Source organism: Leuresthes tenuis, unplaced genomic scaffold (genome assembly GCF_036924035.1).
Source record: "Leuresthes tenuis unplaced genomic scaffold, fLeuTen1.0.hap1 SCAF_18, whole genome shotgun sequence".
Lineage (NCBI taxonomy): Eukaryota > Metazoa > Chordata > Actinopteri > Atheriniformes > Atherinopsidae > Leuresthes > Leuresthes tenuis.
The window spans coordinates 9,123,824-9,142,531 of record NW_027325372.1 but is presented as its reverse complement, the minus strand read 5'-3'; the positions used below and the strand labels follow the sequence as shown (position 1 = coordinate 9,142,531).

General features: G+C 40.8%; 2 protein-coding genes across 5 annotated transcripts in view; one reads left to right on the top strand and one right to left on the bottom strand.

Annotated features, from left to right (window-relative positions):
• LOC140274859 (palmitoyltransferase ZDHHC3-like) overlaps positions 1-18,708 on the bottom strand; it is a 350,244-nt gene that overhangs the window by 19,852 nt on the left and 311,684 nt on the right. The gene's annotated exons all lie outside the window — the stretch shown is intronic.
• rbms3 (RNA binding motif, single stranded interacting protein) overlaps positions 1-18,708 on the top strand; it is a 282,860-nt gene that overhangs the window by 206,970 nt on the left and 57,182 nt on the right. The window lies entirely within an intron of this gene.

The window sequence follows — 18,708 nt, the reverse complement described above, 5'->3', positions numbered from 1 at the left end:
GGCCCTGCATAGCTGTTCTATGTTCTACCGTTACATCAGGCTACTCCCTTTTTTTGCTTTCCATCACTCTCATGTAAAATCTTTCATTTCTTCATTAGAAAAATCATCATTTTTGCTATCAGAAACAACTGAACCAGTTAGAGTGATTTCTCATCTCAGATCTGCTGGTCAGCCTGATAGATAGTGTAAATGAAGCTAAGTGTCATGGCTGACTATTCTTCTGCGCCTCTTTTTCTCTCCATGTCACCATCTTTTTCTCTACCTGGTGGTGCTCTTGCGGCAGGCTGGAGAAAACCCTCTTTAATATTCACACTCACGCCTCTGTGCTGTTCTTTGCAATCTACTTAAGAGCTTGCACTCTCGCCTCTTCCCTCTTCTTCTCCTGCTCTGTGTTGCAGTGTCCCCTCTTCTCCCTGTTTAACTTTTCTGAAGTCACCCTGTAGTGAGCAGCCAAGGAGAAAACAAGCCAGGAAAAAGAGGTTAAGGGAAGAATGTCACCAAAGATGTAGAGACAAGATTACAAAGCAATGTGTGTTTGCACAGAAATGTCTGAGCATCCAACGAGGCATTATAGCTCCAGAGTTAAAGAATAATGGAAAACGAAGCAAGTCTTCAGGGGTAAAAGGGTGTTGAGAGGTGGCAGTTGCAAAAGAAAGTGAGCTTGAGGGGGTATAAAGATATAAAAATGCCAGAAAGAAAGGTCTGGATGAAGAAATTATGCTGCTTTAGCACTTTTGAGGCCAGGTGCCACAGCACTCAAATTCTCCTGTGCATTCCAGAAGGATGTGTGGGCCAGAGTAGATGATACTGGGAGACCTCCTTCACCACTGTGGCAATTTTATTAACAACCCTCACACCTTCAACCAGCGACTACAGAAACACCCATAAATCGCTCTTCACTATCCAGTTATATCTCAAAAAGAGTGGATTTAGAATGTCCATAGATGCTCAGTCGCTGCATAGCCAGCAGCCATTAAAGGCAAGGTGAGCGGTTATATTGAAGTTTAGCCGTAATAGGAAACCTTTAAAGCTGTAATATCAGGCTGACCTTCGCCTTTAAGGGTCTATCTCCCTGCCGCTCAGGCTTTATTATTGGTAATGGATTGTTCAGGCTTGTGCCAAGCATGGAGATTTACCGCCCAGATCAAGGAAATCCTTCTGTTGAATTAAGAATGGTTAAATTTACAAGGTCTTCTTTTGGTCTGTTGCTACCATGGTCCCCCTAAAGGGTCTATGACATCTTCCCCTTCCTTGCTTTGTGCCTGAATATACACCTATAAATACTGGCTGTTCCAAAATCTGTTATTGCTTCTTTTGTTGTTGCCATTTGTGATTTGTGCAAATGTGTCTGTGCACATGGTATATAACTATTTAAGTTTTATTATGCAAGTTTTACCATCATTTCTCTCAGTTCCAATTATGTTGTACTCGCCATCTTAATCGCTGCAATCTAGAATTCTGATGAAATGCTGCAACACAGCCTGAGGGGGAAGAAACACAAGCAGTCAATGATCACACAAGCTAAACAGGCTAGCAGTCTATTCAAAACGGGTTTGCAAGTAAAAAAATAAGTAAGAACATGAGAAATCAATCAAATCAATAACATTTGCACATGAAAACTGTGCACCCAAGTTAGAGGAAATCTGCAGAGCTGTTTTGTCAGACTGCCGTTGTTTCACATCCTGTCTGACTTGTTTTTTCTTTAGCAGCTGGTTTCTACATTTTGATCATTTATTTTTTTTTACTACAGTGTTAGTGAGTAGATGTTTAAGTCTTATATATTCTTCTGTTTCAGAAATACAATCTTGGACATTTTCTGTCATGGATAATGAAGGACAAATGCTAACTGTTTGTTTAATGCTTTTTCCCAAGTCAGTTATAAGAAGGAAGGAGTTAGAGTGAGCTGTCCCTTTCCTTTCTGACACCATCTGTGTTGACATGCTGGGTCCTAAATGGAGATTTCTGGACATCTTTCTGTTATCAGATTCAGATGTTCCTCTGCAGAGGACCCTGAGGGCTATTTCACTTTCTCACAGATGAAGCCCTTTTGTAGACATTCTATGTATTTTGTTTCTATGTGTGGCTGATTGCTACATTTATATTTCTTTCTTTGGTCAGATTAATGGATGCATATACACATTTATGTGGTTGAAAGCGGGTACACCTACTTCCTGTGTGCTGACACAGTCCCTGCCAGTGTGTGTGTCTGTGTGTCATGTTGGTGGGATTTCCCCAGAGCCCTTTGCAATGCAGGCCAGCTTCTTCATCCATCCCACTTTGACAGCTCAGCGGCACCCTCCGGGGGGCTCCCACCACACGCAGCCCAGCAGGATCGTCTGTGTGTGCATTTGTGCACGTGTATGGGTATGCTTGTGTGACAACCATGACTACTGCACTGTGTGAGCCTTGACACAAACATAAACCACAAAAGCACAAATATAGCCATGCACCACTGACTTTGACCTGGATAGAATGTCAGCATCCATGCAATGCTAATGAGGATTTTTGCTTTTATCATTTAGTGTTTAAACATTGCCCACAAACAAGCTCAAAGTAGCTGTGGTAGCACACACAAGCAGAGATTTGTTGATATCCATGTATGTGCACATATACATTCACAGACATCTCAGTGCTTTCTCACCAATCTACTCTAGCCTATAGCTGACACACCTCTGCATTTCCATCTTTGCCACTCAATCTCACTTTGTCAAGAAATGACAATGTGTGTATGAGGTGGTGCATGTATGAGTGTGAAGGGAGTTGGTGTTTTTATTGGTGTTCTTGCCCTCCTCTATTCAGGTGTGTCCAGTGGCAGCACAGATGGATATTAAGGTTTAACCTTGCTGTCCCATACTAGGAAGTGAATTTCTGGATGTCAGGTGCCAGGTCACGAGTTAAATTCAGCTGACCTTGGGAAAATAAATGAAAAGAAAGTCTCCATATTGGCAGGAAGTTAACACTGAGTTACAGATAATGCACCAACAACAGGAGCAGGAACGTACAGAGCAGAGCAGAGGATTGTGGAGAAGATGCTAACAGATGGCAGCTAATAGGGCCATAGACAAGTTCCATGCATTTCCTGTTTTAATTTCAATTCAATAACATCTAACTTCTTTGTGATTAGATGAGATATTCAGCTGATAGACACATGGAGACACAATAGCAGATGTGTCTCCATGTGCTTGATAGCTTCCCTTCTTTTACTTTTTCAATGAAATAATATGTAATTATCTGTTTCCATATTTCCTCAAATAGTGGCCAATGCCTTTATATGCCTCAACTCAGGAATTTATTAGGCTTCTATTAGAGACATGCCTTTACTTCTGATTTCCTCTGTTTATTAAATTAATCGGTCATACAAAGTCTAATTTTGATCCACTCCAGTTTGTCCCGTAAAGCTGTGCATTCTGAATTTAGCCCCCAAGCACTCAATGAACAGAAACCCTTCATTTTTTAAAACGACTTTTACAGTTTAACATGTGCTGAGACACCATGTATAACAACAGCCGGATGGGATTAAAGAACAGAAGAAGTTGTAAGACATACTGGGTACATTTACCGGAGATTATATTGCTGAAATGATTGAATTAACCTAGTAGATTCATCATGCTTAACTGTCATACACTTATTACATAAGGGTTATTCACCCTTTTTACCCCTTATTGCCTTTTTCAGACGTGCATTGCTTTCCATTAATCTGGTAGCAGCTGAACATGTCTGTGTCATGTGTAAATTACCCCCCTGCTGCTTTTTAGACAGCATTTAATGAGAAAACTGTAATTCTATAAACCCTTACAGAGTTTTGGGTGGTGGTGCAGCTGCTCTTCTGAAAAACAGCTGTAACTAAGGGAAGATGTTGTCCTCGGGAGAAGTAAAAGATCAGTTATGCTGATGCTGCATTGTATTGTCCAGTCTCTCACGAATGGTATTAACCCCCCACGGCGGTCTCCATCACATCAAAGGCATGTCTGAATGAAGCGTGAGGAACATTAACAGAAAATTGACCCATATTTGAATGACTGAAAGCCGTCACTTTAACAGTTTGATGAAGCCATTAATGTTGGATATCTCCTGTGTGAAAACGGTTTAAGTTTACATATGGAGCATCGTTTTTTATTTGAGAAAACACAGTGTTATACAGATTAAATATATACATTTTACATATTTTAGTGTCATCTTGTAGTAATAAAAGTTCTGTTCTGATCAGACATCCTTTAAAACTGTAACCTAAGTGATATCCTGTAAGTATTGGTCATCTATTCCAGCAAATTTTACAGAAATATCCACTCTGGTGCTCACATATAAATGCAGCTAATCAACTATCCAGGTCAGATTTGTTTGGTGAGACTTGTTGATATGAGAGGTGCGTAGCATTTGTCCAACAAGCCAGTCACAGAGGCCTGCTCCAGCCGCTCAGCTCTGCCCACATCTGATTGTGATTCAGAGAGAGGGACATGATCGATAGCCCTGATGGAGCACTACAGCTGTTTAGGTATTCTGTGCAATGCGGCAGCGGCTCTCCCTGTCGCTGTTATTGGCTGTGAGCATGCATACATGTGCACACAAATGAAGACTCATGCATGTTGCACTATCCACCGAAAAAGATATGCTTTTTATGTCATTTCAAATGTGGATACTTATACATCAATGTTTCCATGACTTCCGAGTAGATAAATCTACATATCACACACAACAGACACAGATATGCAACATGTTCACACAATTTCCTCCTACTGAGAAATGATAAACTTTGTAGTTGGAGGGGAGATAAAGGAGTTATCCTTGTTTTTACTGGATGTGAATTTACTCAATACACAAAATAAATGGAATTTATGAAATGTGACTACAGCAATAAACTATACTGAAGTGAGCCCAACAGGGACGCATTATGATTTACACTGCAACCCCGTGCACAGGGAAAGTCAAAGGAAGTGCAGATAAAAAGTGATTTAATCCACTGGCTCCACTGAGCTTCCCTGATTAAAGCTCTTCGTCCCACAATGCATTAAACAGCTTAGAGATGACACCCTATGGTAAATGTAATTTGAACCGGAGATACATTAGCCTTTGTTTGGTTTTGGCAGGTGACTAATCTCACGTACATACGATACTCTGTATTTGCAGTGGCAGAAGGAAAATTGATAACCTTTAAGACACTATATGCACTGAACTGCTGCGCTGAATTGCAACTCTTTGTTTGATTGAACTTAATATCACTTTTAGCAGTTGCACTACAGCTAAGTAAATAGTGGGATGTGTATTTAGAAGAGTTAGATACCATTGAGCCTTAGAAAATGACAGACTGTAATAAACTTAGCATTTTCTCAAATGTCCTTTAATGACTTAACTGTGCAAACAAAGATTCAATCCAGACTAAATGTGCAGTAACACTGCTGTTTCTTCCTTTCCACTTCCGTTGTTGTTGCTTGCTCCAAAGTTCTGCTGCCAATATGGCAGCAGAGCTGAGAGTCGGCTCCGATATTATCCAGTAGATGCAGGATAAATAATGAAAACCACATCAGGAAGGAGCCACAGTGGCCCCTGAGAGATGAAACTAAGCGGAAACATACAATATGTACAAGGTTTCCTGTTTTTTTTCTGCGGTTCTCTGGCATAGCTCTTTTTAACTTTATCTGTTTTCCAAATTTCTTTTTTAAACCAAACTGTCTGTCTGTTTTCACTCACTCTTATCTTTGAGTTTCATTCATTTAGGTCCACAGTAAGAGCCATATTCTTTTCCAAAAGAAAAAGGATAGAAGTTTGGACATTTTCAATAGATGATTTATTTTCCTGAACAGAGAAACAGAGATTCATATACCACATCAGATTTAGGAGAATTACCGCATCTGTCCAAATAACTCCAGACAGAGTTCACAGGCACCATGAATACTCAGTGTAGTCCAGAAGACGGTCTTGAACTCCAAATGCCGGCCCGCCAACACTTCCCATCATTACTTGCAGAACATAGGGCCTAAGCCACTGAGTGTGGGGGTGTTGTTGCTGGGGGTGCTGTTGCAGAAAAAAAAAGAGAGAATCCCTCCCTGCTGGCATCCTCGCCAAGACAACGGTGCCAAGATAGCAGAGACAGCCCACGGTATTAAAATATCCCTTGCTGAATTAAGGCAAGTCCCAAATCACTCAGTAAGTCACAAAAAGCCCTTCTGAAACTGTCAGTCATACTTGAGTAATCTATGTTAATGTCTGCCATCCCTCCCACGCTCCCCTGGCTAATAACTGGCCTGTCGGCAGGCCCATTTCTCTCCCCTATGGCGTGTAGATTTAACGTGTAGCCAAGTAGGTTGATGGCTTGGCTGTCAGTGTATTTCAGACATGGCTGCCTTTCCAAATACGCAAAAGCACGTATTTCCCATGCTACATCTGTATATCATGTGAGTGCTGATCTGTGAATTGCTATGGCTAATGTTTTCTCTCCTCTACTTTTTGACAGAAATAAATAGTTAAATGCTTTATGTATTCACAACTCATTCACTGCTGTTGTCACACACTGTAAACTAGCTATATTTCTGTCTCTGTTTGTGATCGTCAATGGCAATCAGACAGCTTTTCAATATACCCTGCCACAGATAATAATTAGGCACCAAACACTCCTTTCAAATGCACTTATCAGGATATCGCATCATAATGAAATCTGCCCTCTTAGCAAGAACCTTCCACCCACAACCCCTGATTTTGCCCGCCTCCCATTAGAGGCAGGACACAGAGGAAGTTATTATTGGCATTCCCCAGTAAATCAGACAGCTTCCTGAAAAAAAGATCAATTTCCCCCGATGCACTTTCTCATTATAACCTTATCTCGCCTACAGACAATAATCTGGATTTGTCACGCTTTGTTTGCTTTGCCACTGAACTGTATCATTCATGAGTGAAGCTAACGGTTTGCAGAGACGAGGAGGAGAGGGGAGCTGCTCCGAGTTGATCTCTCTCTGAAATATAAAGTATTCACCTACTGCGGTCCCCTTTCACAGAAAATAATATAAACCCTTTGATTGGCTTCAAAGTTTGTTTAGGCAGAGGAGAGGAGCTCAAGCTCCTGGATGGATTCAGACAGGAACGATTGACTTTGCTCTCCACTCAACCACATCTAATATGGAGAAAGACTGATCGAAGGACAGTTACCTTGAGAAAAAGATACATAACAAGGAAAACTGATACAGAGAAATGTAGCAAGCGTGTAAGGGAGCTGAGGAAGTGTGACGTGAATAAGTGAGGAAGATAAAAGAGAACAGATGGAAAAGGCCAGAAAGGGGAAGAAAGTGGTGGGTGGTGCAAAAGAGAGGCATGAAAGTTGGATCAACCTGTGCTTTTGGAAGGTTAAATTTGAGCACAGTTTAGGTTGCCGCATCTCTAGCAGATGAGATGAAAGGATGACATTGACTATGCGACCGCTTTCTGAGCCTGACCTCCATGACACTGGCCCAGCTGTTCACCATGCTGATCCCCTTCTATCTTTTTTCCTCCCATCCCACTCACACCTCTCCTTTTGCTTTTTTGTTGTCCTTGCTTTTATGCTCTCTTTTATCCATTCCTCCCTCTTTCATCTGCCCTGCCGACGCTGTCTTTCATCCCTCACTTTCTCTGCACAAACTTACCCTCCTCTCCTCGCTAAACTAAGAATCACGCAGATTCCTGCGCACGCTTCCCTCATGCTCATCTCCGTTTCTGTACGAATGGACACAACTTTAGTTCTAATGTTTCTGTGTTTGATATCTGTCAGTCACTCACGCGGCTTTCTTTTGTGTTGAGATGTTACTGACATCGTGGGCAGCTGACAGACATGACACAAGTTTTTATTCTGTAGGTTTACATGTTTTTACACATCAAAGTAAAGCAGCAACAAGGTTGGAATGTAATTTGGGTTTTCAATACATTTTGTGCAATGGGGATTTCTACAGGGAGACTCCTGAATAGTTTTCTGAAACCTTGGTTTCTCCTTTCATCACCATCAGACTGACATTTCTGGGTTTAAATTAAATCTGTGGTTAGTTTGTGATCTCCAGAGGATCAGTTACAATAAGCACTGCAGTGCAGTTTCTGCATGAACAAAATGTCGGTGGTAGAGATGTCACTTAAATGCCTCACATGCAGTGTTCCAGTGTTTAATAGATAAATGCAAGGAAACACACTGAGAAGATTCTATGTTGTTTTACAGCTAATAAACATAAAATAAGTTAAATGAGCTGAAGGAACAGCAATAACATTAACTGAATCAGATGCTAAATAATCAAACAGAAACTTGAATTGTATTAGTTGATGGCTTTTGGCATAACTTCCGGCAGCAAAGTCATAAGTGCTTAGATACGTTCTTTTTATAACTATGACCACATTTCAGAGTAGTGTTTCCAGTAGTGTGATAATTGACATATTTGTAGTTCTGGATTGTGTGGATGCAATTTAGCAGTCGTCCAGAAATGCCTCACATGCAGTCAATCAGTAGCAATGTGAGCATACTGGTTTTTTCTTTCAAATCTAAAATGAGAACCACTCATCCAATCAGCTTCAAAGTCTGCACAGCAATTTCCTTTGTCACTAGCAATAGACCCACCAAGTTTGATGTTCATTGAATAAATGTGTGACAGGAGTATCAACAAACACACACACACACACATAGAGAAGTTTTCTGTATAAATTGATAATATCTGTGAACATTAAACACCAACATAAAGACTAGATTTACTATCAATTTGTTTATTTACTAGGCATTTACTTACTAGGTTCAGTGCTAAGTTAGCACCTAAAAGGTGACACAGTGATCTTTGTGTTTTCCTTCCAGATGGTGATTCACACAGAGTGAGTTAAGTAGAGCAATTAACTGCCGATCATGCTATGATTTAAAAGATAACAATTAAAAGGAAAAAAAAATGTCTTAACTTCCTCACTTGACCTGGCTGTGACAGATGCTGAGAGGAAGCGCAGGTGTTGCTCAACGCCTGTGGGAAGAGATAGCGTGTGGAGGGAGAGATTCTCTATTGTGCAAATATATTTCAAATGCCAGAAGAATGCATTATGTGAACATATCGATTGCCAGGCCAATTTATTCTAAGCTGGCTAGATCTAAGATGACTTGGAATCTATAACTAGAAAGATTCGTGCAACACACACCACACCAAAACCTTTTGCAGCTCTTCATGTTCTGTTCCTCATTTTAGTTATTTATGTGTGTTTGTATTGTTTGTGTAAAAGGGAACGTCATCATCCACACTCATGTGCATTGTCCCAGAGTGTGGAGGAATGGGATTTTAACAAATGGCCAGGAGGCAGTGACACACCGGAAGGTTTGTGTTCATTTGCCTTCATTTTCTGGAAATAATAGCCATTACCTCTAACTCAGAGCGGACAGTAGGCTGTGGCGATAGCTGGCTGCTGGGTTTGTCCAAATGTTTTCCCTTATTATTGTTATTTGGCTAATATTAGATTTGAATGACTCCTTTTCACTTATGTGGGCTGTACGGTCGAATCCCATGAAAAAAAAAAACACATTTAGTTCAAATGAAGGGTGACATCCTGGTACTCTTGAGATGTCAAGGTACAAGTTTACTTGACAAAGTAAAACCAATATTCTGTCTTTTTTCATCTGAGCAATAGAACTAATCCTGTTTTAACATTATGGGGTTTATGCTAATATAGCCTGTGCCATAACAAGAAACAAGCTGCGCTTGTGTCATTGATGTCCTACAGGCTCCTGATTATCAACAGATCCGCTTGTTTGTAACTTCATACCAGTTTATGCTGCTCCTATTAGACTGCTTTGACCATTATTTAAATGAGTTAGACCTGTATTGGGAGATCATCCATTACATGATGTTTCCATTCAACTTAGAGCGCTACCTCACCAAAGTCAACACTCCATACAATACTGTGCATTAGAACAATGCAAGGGGTTGCGTTGATGGAGGAGTGTTTTTGTTGGTGGAAGTAAGACGCCTGTTTGACTAAAGGATCTATGGATTTGGAGGTTTTATCAGATGACAAAATACTTTACAGCAATTTATAACACTGGATTTTGCAACTCTTATCATGCTAGGAATGGTTTATCGCAAGGTAAACAGTAGAAATACAATCTGCTACACAGCAGTCTGCCAGGAATGTGATTGGCCCGATTACATTGTGGTGTAGCAAAAGTTGGGACAAATATCCCCACAGCCCACATGTGCTGTCAGCCTGGTTGCATTCAACTGAGAGGGTTTCCTTAATCTTTTCATTCTTTTGAGGTTAATCCTGAGTTATATTTCTATGTGAATTTCCAGTTTCTGGTGAAGGTGAAATGCTGCTTTATGGTGTTATATACAGGAGATTTAAGATCCTACATTGTTTTAACTGTACAAAAAAAACCTACAACATTATTTTCTTAATCTCTTGCTTCAGGAAATAATGTTTTGTTTCTGTAGATTTTATTTCGTAAATTGGACTTCAGAAATGACAAATGTAAGCAAAGACCTCTCAATTTTTTCACTAAATCTAACAAGGCTTTCCAATCCCGTAGAAGTGAGGTCTTAGGATGTGCAGGTTGTCTTCACAGATCCTGGGATTCTAGGTTTTAGTTATCAGTCAACTTAATCTAATGCAGGACCCGAGGCAATGCATTTCTTTTCCAAAGAATAATATTCAGCCTCTCAGCAGATACAGCAGGTCACTGAGCTCATAGCCTTCTGGCTGGCCTGCCCATCCTCCAGAATGAAAATTAAGTTTGCTGAGGAGAACAATCATGCTCCAAGGTCTCTGTGGTATGCAAGCAATTCAGCAGGCTTACGTTCAAGTGATTCACTGGTGCACTCATCTCATGCGCACCTTTCATTACAAGACATCAGACTATCCGACAAGATCATCAAAACAAATAAGGGCGAGTCATTACAGCTTTTTATTTTCCACTCTGGCATGTTTTTAGCATGTTCTAAGACATGAAATTGAAAATTAAGAGAAGCATAGAGGGGCAGTCAGGTCATCTCACTGCCCAAAACTGACGTATTGTATCCTGTGAGTGCTTGCGTCAGGGAAGCAGGGCAAAGAAAAAAAGAAGCAGGCATCAGTTACACCCGGCCACGTCACTGTCACCGTCCCAGGACACAGAGGGCAGCAAGATAAATCTAGCTGCTCCCCCCGAAATAGAGCTTGGGTCTCCATCAGAACAGGATGCAGGCTGTGTGGGAACAAGCAGAGGTCACTGTGGTCAGCAGAGTTATTTCTGTTGTGCCACCGGACCTCCAGGAGCGGACGCCCATTCATTTATCCGATAGCCTGCCAGCAGGTTAGAGGACACACACAGAGACACAAAAGAATGTGCGCAGACTTCACATGCTCTGCCAGTGGACCATCAGCAGGAGTGGGACATGATCCATTTGGTGAAATTTATTGTGATGGCGTTGGAGTTGCTAGTGTGTTTGTCACCTGGAGCTATTTGCGTCATTTTCTTTTTATGTGAGTGTATTTGTATGAGGCCTGTCTGCTGGTGTATGAGCTGAAGGACGATGGAAACACACCTGGTTCTCAGTGACCTCATGTCTCAGACACAGTGTCTCTGTCTGTGTCTCTTTCCTCTGCTGGTAATACAGCACATTACGGCTGTTGGATCACACTTGAAGTTTATTTCTGCTGCTTTTACCAAGCCCATATAGATGATTTACAGTACCTTACAGACATGGATTCTCCCTTTCTGCTACAGCAACAGCCGAAAAGGAAAGCGCACTAATATGCCAACAAAAAATTTTCTTACAGACTTGTTTTCTTTTCTTTGTTCTTTCCCTGACTTCTTCTCATACAACCACACACACCCACATATACACACATCAATAGTCCATTAGGAGTGTGTTTCTTTCATAACCTCCAGCTTTACCCTGAGACAGTCCTCAGAGTGGAGCACAGCAGAGCGGAGCTGGCCAGAATTGCAGTTTATATAGAAAGAAATCTAGTAATTGCCAGCTCTGTGTTCTCTCCATCCTGTGCGTCAGGTGGAAAGTATGAATCCTTGGTATCTGGGGACTACCCCTGCTGCGCTGCACCGCATCTCGCTACAACTGTTTGTCCCCCACCGGGCACAAGTAATAAGGGGAAAACAGCAAGCTTAAAGGCCTCAGAGAGTCCAACAACTGCCACTCTAACAACATGCATAGCCATGGGAATAAGAAAAAAAGGGGGCCACACTAACAGCAGAGAAGCACCCAAAGATATACCCTTTCTACAAATCTCACATTTCATGTCTTGCTTGTTGCACAGAGGTAAAGCCTGCCAGGAGGCACAAGAAAGGGTCTGTTAATAAAAACATATAAAAGAATTCAAAATAGTTTGAAATACTTCAAAAGTTCTTGTAGAAGACATTTTTTTACTTTAATGTTTAATGCTACGGTTCTGAATAATAACAATCAGGCATATCTGCTTGAGATACGGGCTGATCGGGCCAGGCTACCAAACTGTAACCTGGCATTCTTATTATATTGTCCAAGGTTAGGTATTTCAGCATCATTTCAGAGAAAGTGTCCCATCCATTATATGCAATAAAAAAAAAAAAAAAAGAAACTGGTTTGTTTAAATCTGGCAACCAACCAGGCCAGCAAGAACACCAAATAGGCCAAGAAACAAAATGATATTTTTTTAACTGCCAGAATCAATGCCAAGTAGAAATCAAAAGCCCACTGTAATCAATCGCACTCTGGAGCCTCAGTCGCTTACTGTGCCAAAACAAAGAAAACATAAATATAATTTATAATTACATAATTTATGTGGACTTTAATTTCAGTTCAATGTTAGAGTCGCTGCCATGTTTTCGTGTAATTTACGACCGCATCAGTCTCTTTCTTCTTCTTGTGCATTGTACCAAGTGTGTGATGAGCACAACTGAGAGTGGAGTGAACATAAAGTTACATGAACTGAAAGCAACTTCTTTTGTTCCTGAAAGTGCTATAAAAACATTACAACTGCAACCCAAACCAAAATTACAAGAAGGGAAAAGAAAAACAACTGGGGAAAGTAAAGGGAGTTGGAAACTATTGCTGATGGAGCATAGACCACCGAGACTGAGTGGTGAACCTACGGAAAACCACTGTAGTTTGCAAATCCCTCCATCTTGAATGAATGATTTTTGGACACAAATGCAGTTTCACATGAGGAAGTCACGCAATATACATCAGGAATGACTGCTGTTCATCTTTGGTCAAACAGTCAATACATGTGTTTTATCTCCAGCTGTAGCCATTACTCACAATAAAGATGCAAAATAAGGCAATATTATTATTTAGATAGTATCCAAATGGTTAGTTCCACCTCCAGCCAATTGGAGTAGGTGCTCATGAATAATGTATATTTTATGTAAATAGCTTATGAAACAGCCTGCTGGAGGACAGAGAGGTATCTGGGCAGTAAGGAAAGACAGATTTGCAGAGCTATGTATAACTTTTAAGGAATAAAATGCCACAGACTTTTAAAATTGACAAATTATGTATAAGAATGAATAAAAGAATGTCATTCCATTCATTCTCAAATAATTCATCAAAGAAAAAATGTATTATACCACACATGGCATTGCTTACAGGCAAAATAAACAAAGATGATTTATATTTCTTATGTCACTGTAAATCATACCTGCAATATAGTATTTATAATAGTGTTTTTCACCATGTGGCCTTTCCCAATCCCTTATCATTAGCAGAGGTTTTACTTAATGGCCTCTTTTCTGCGGCAGTCTCCCAGATACCAGTGATGCATCTTTGATAATAGTACCACCAGGTTATCCCTCTTCTTGTCCTCTAACACAAAGACACACAGATTTATGAATTAGCTTGAGCTAGTCATATCTCTATTTGCGCTCAAGATGTAATCTTGCCACGGATGCATCCAGATCAATTTTTCAGTCTGTCTTATTTGGGTAGCAAGCAGTGGGCTCTGCACAGTGGGGAGTGTGAGGGGGATGCAGTCAGTGTATCCAATTTCAGACAACGAAGCAAATGGCCTTGGAGATCAAGGATTATACAGCAGATTTCTAAGTCGAGCTAATATTGATCCGCTGTGCCCCTGGTGAACTCCAGGTTGTACCTTCTCCATGTAAGCTTTTAAATGTTGCAGCCATTAATGCCCAGCCCTGTCAACTCGTCGCTGATCTATAAGGCCACAACAACTGACCCCTGTAAATATGGCCTTTTGTTTTTCTAGAAGGAGCTCTACACTCCATGGACCTCAAAGTCAGTAGAAACCATGCAGAGTTTGTTTTTGTCAGGGTAAGGTATTGTATTATAGGCATCTCAGTAAATTAGCTTTTTTTGATTCTCTTTACCACACAGTTTCTATTGAAATTTACTTTTGAAATTCAAATCCGTTACAATGTTATGCTGCAAGGGGTTTTCATCAGTTCTAATGCATTTCAGTGTGCTATCTCATACTGTACTTACCCAGTACTCTTGGCATCCCTCTATGACTTCACTCTTTCCATCTACAAGTTTGTTGTCTTGCCATTCAGCCATCTGTTCTGCTACTTTTCTTCCTCTCTATCGCGCTATTTTCCAATACCTTTGTTCTTTCTTTTGATACACACACGCACACAAATTTAAACCAGTAAATACTGAACATCAATGTGTTTTATGTTTGGTAATTACTTTTGGAAAAGCAGAGGAGAAGAAACAACAATATCCCCATATTCATCACAGAATAAGAGGAAAAATGACAGGATATGGTGGTTGAGATGGGTGGTGGGGATCTGGTTAACTTGTCCAATAGACCCATTATGGGGTCAAATCAACAGTGAGAAATGTTAGATGTGTGTTACCAAAGGGAAACAGTGTTCATATCCGTTGAGTTTGTACAGCCATTATAAACACAAGTGGATTAGCCAGCAGCCCCCTGCTGGGGCAGTGAGTGGATGAGAATGGGAAAGATGAGGGGAGGCCACCCCTCTCCAGCACTATCTAAATAACAGGCCCAGGAATTCAATAAGCACTGGCCTCATCAGACCTCATCAGCTCCCCAAATTAGGCTGCACATCATGGCGGCTGGCGAGCTCGTTTCTGCCATTGACAGATGAGAGAATGCATGGCAGTGTGCTTGCTTCTGCAGCTGTGTTGTGCTGCCCAATATTCCTGACATTGTTTAGGTTAATTCATTGCTCTTGGACTGGGACAGGTGGGATGTTATGAACGGGACAATCGGGAGAATCGTAAAACGCTAATGAATGTCATCAGCGAAACACCAGCATTTATTCATATCTAACTGCCAATTTACCATCTACACTGACTGCCAGCCCCTTTCACCGTGTGCTTCTGCCCTTGATGCTGCATTAGTGGGTTCCTGATGGTCGACCTCAGCTTCAAGTTTTAACCCTAGTAATATCAATGCTGTCAATACCGCTCCCCACCCACATTACCTCCCTGTGTTTCCCAAGGGTTAGGACATGTGGAGAAAAAACAGTGCTCTCCCACATCGATTACTGCCCATTAACTGAGAAAATATATGTATACTGAGAAAAACAAAGCCTTTCATCATGTCTTAGATGTTTACTCAAAGCTGTTCTGCACAGGTCAGCCTTTCTCTCTGGTTATCGCACTGATTTTGTGGTCTCGAGTGAAGAGGAAGATAGCTACTGTAGCTACTTTAAGGTTTTACTATCAAACTACTTCCATGTTTTTGTTCTTTCTTTGAAACTGTGAAGACAAACAGGAAAACAGCTGTGCGTGGACACATAAAAGATGTTAGTAAGGTTTTTATTTGATGTATGACACTTATTGCAACAGTTTGCATCCCATTGATCTTTTGAAGCTAATATTGATATTGATAAACTTGCGATAAATAGTTAGAAATGTTTTGTTTGAAATTATTTGTATTTTAATTAACATAATCATCTGACCAGGTCTTTAGAATTGAAGACATCAAAACTCTAAACCTTGTGATAATATTGCTGATTAGGCCAGCAGATTAAACATTTTATTTGAAAACAGTCAACATAGTCACTGAACACGTGGAAGATGTTACTTTGTTATCAGTGACTTTCTTTTTTTTTTTTTTACTAGAAAGTGAGAAGAAAATTAGCATCAACGATGCTCAAGAACAAAGAGAATGCCGAAGAAAATAATGAATTATGAGCCTTTGGGATGTCTGATGCACTATTTGAAGTTCAGACATATACAGGATGTCATATCAGACACAAAGATCCAAATGAATGTAGCACTAAGTTTAGATCTGTCCAGTTATGCGATTCATTTTCAGCTGATCGGTGACATCAGCTACGCCCACTTCTGATAAGACCATCAAGCAGAATAATAGCCCGTTAGTGTTTTGTCTTCTCGGTATACACGGGTCCTCATAATGTAAATGTAAATGTGTTATAGGCTACCACATATAAAATGTGCAATTAACACTACATTATGCCAATAAATTACAACAAAAAAACATTAAATTATCTGTGAAACTCTGCCAAGCAGTCCTTAGCACTGCCAGGGATCTCTGGAGTTTCCTTTTTTCTGATGTCCTCTTTGACGATTACCAGGATATCATCATACTGATGTTAACTCCTACTTCAGTATGGATAGGGAGAATCTATTTTAGACCCTGGGTACAGCTGCAGCGTTGTCACTATTCACAGAATAATGTCTTTTATTTGTCCTTCATATTATTGTTTTAGGTATTGTTCTTGGTGTGGATGGCCTTTAACTCTTGCATGGACTGCGTGGGCTGACACATGAGTGGAACTGCATGAGCATCCACAGAGTCAGAATTTACATCAATTTCAGTTTGTACCAAGAGACTAAAAGCACTGATAATTTCTCTGAGACTGAAACCAAGTGAAATAGTTATTGATCACGAGTAGAGATTATTGTAATCGAGAATTGTAGAAAACTACTGCAGAACTTCCTGTTCTGTCTGTATGTGTCTTCGCTGTCTGTGTGTCTGTCTACTTGTGTGTGTGAGTGTGTGTGGCTGCTTTTGAAAAAGAGAGAGCTGCACCTGCAGCTTCTATCAAACGGTGGAAAGCTCCTTTCAGCACAGCTTTAATTACAGTCTCTGCAGCTCTGCTCAGCTCAGACGAGCTGGCCTCCACTCAGCCAACCAAATCCTCTCACGCATAGCTGGCTTCCTCTGCCATAGGCTCACGTGATCCCTAATCAGCCATGGTGCCACCCTTTATTGATCCCGAATCAGTTACAGTAAAGGGGACGTTATGGAATCCCCTTCACACACCACCCACCTCCATGCCTCCCCCCTTATTAGTTGGGTGCCCAGCTTACATTGATCATAAATCAACGTCAGTGGCAGCATTGATCGTCAATCACCCTCTGTGACATTATCGAGCTGGTTGCTCTCTCGGCTATAGGTCTGCCCTCAGCCCTGGGCTCACATTGCAGGCCGGCTGTGGCATATTGATCCTCCTTCAGATACAGTATTGAGGGTTCTTTATTGATAATTCATTTATTGTGCTGTAATTTCATTTTCTTTCCTGTCCATTACATTGTTACTGGAAACCCCTATGGTGGAAACCTAGTTAACAGACACGCTGCCTTTTGCAGGCTTCACCGTGGTATTCTAACAGATGTTGCCATATTGCAAGCAATTATAGTAAATATGACTGCCTCTGTTCCGAGAATTGACCGTTTGACTTGAGTGGCAAGATGCTATTTAGCAAAACAAGCATAGTTTCTCAAGCAAGTTTTGAGGGCTTTTAGTAAATTACTCTATGAATTTGTCTAACTCTAAAGTACTATAAAACCTTGATGAATAAGCCTACATTATTTACAAATCACATTGCTAGATGTGCTCCTTCCAAAACAACAGAGTGCAGAGTTAGGTGTGCTTTCAGATCTTAAAATGGACTTATTGTGATGCTGATACAGTGTCATATTCTGAGAAAAGTTTGCTGAGTGTCTGGTAGATGGGCAGTTCAGCTGAATTATAAAGCACGGACCTGTATGATTCATCTCTATAGATGGGAGGTTTTACAGGTCACCGGAGGCGTTGGCAGTGTTATAATGCTGTGCTAACAGGGACAGAGCAAGCCTCAGTGTCTGCCCACACAGACAGACAGTAGAAGAACAAGTCAACCCCCACAGGCAACTTTTCAGTCCCGCTGATGGCAGAACAGTTTGCCATGAAAGGATAGTCAGAATCAGTTTTATACCAGTCAAGGTCAACTAGGACCACTGAAGGCGTACTTATCATTCATCACCTAAGAGCATTATTCATCCACATTAAGTCAGGCCATTGTTTATCCTGTTTTATTCCAAATAATACAACATGAATGCCTTACATGTGCTTTGTTGAACTGTGTGTAGACTACAGGCTTATTGTGTCTGATAATGAGCTTGCAGCTGTTTCAATATATCAAATCAACAAAGCCAAAGCCTGTAAATGATACAGTTGGACTGCAATTACCTGTTACACACCTGTAGCAAGCAACGCATATGGCTCGACATACTGTTATTGTTTTAGGACGTTTTTAAGTGATGTACTCAGTTGTGTCTTCCCAGCCAAGAGAGCTGAAGTGGCGTAAACAACAACAGATAAGTGGTGAGATAATTCCTTCAGCATGCAACAGGTCTGCCTGTCTGAACAGGGTGCAGCTGTGCACAGGCTTCTTGAATAAACTTGTGGGTTGCAAGACGGATGGATTGAAATTGTATGTAGCCTATGGATTATGTGTTTAGAAAACGTTTTCTGGACAGTCAGGCAACTTGGATAATGTGAAACAAAAATACCAAACTTATTCATTATAACGTGTAA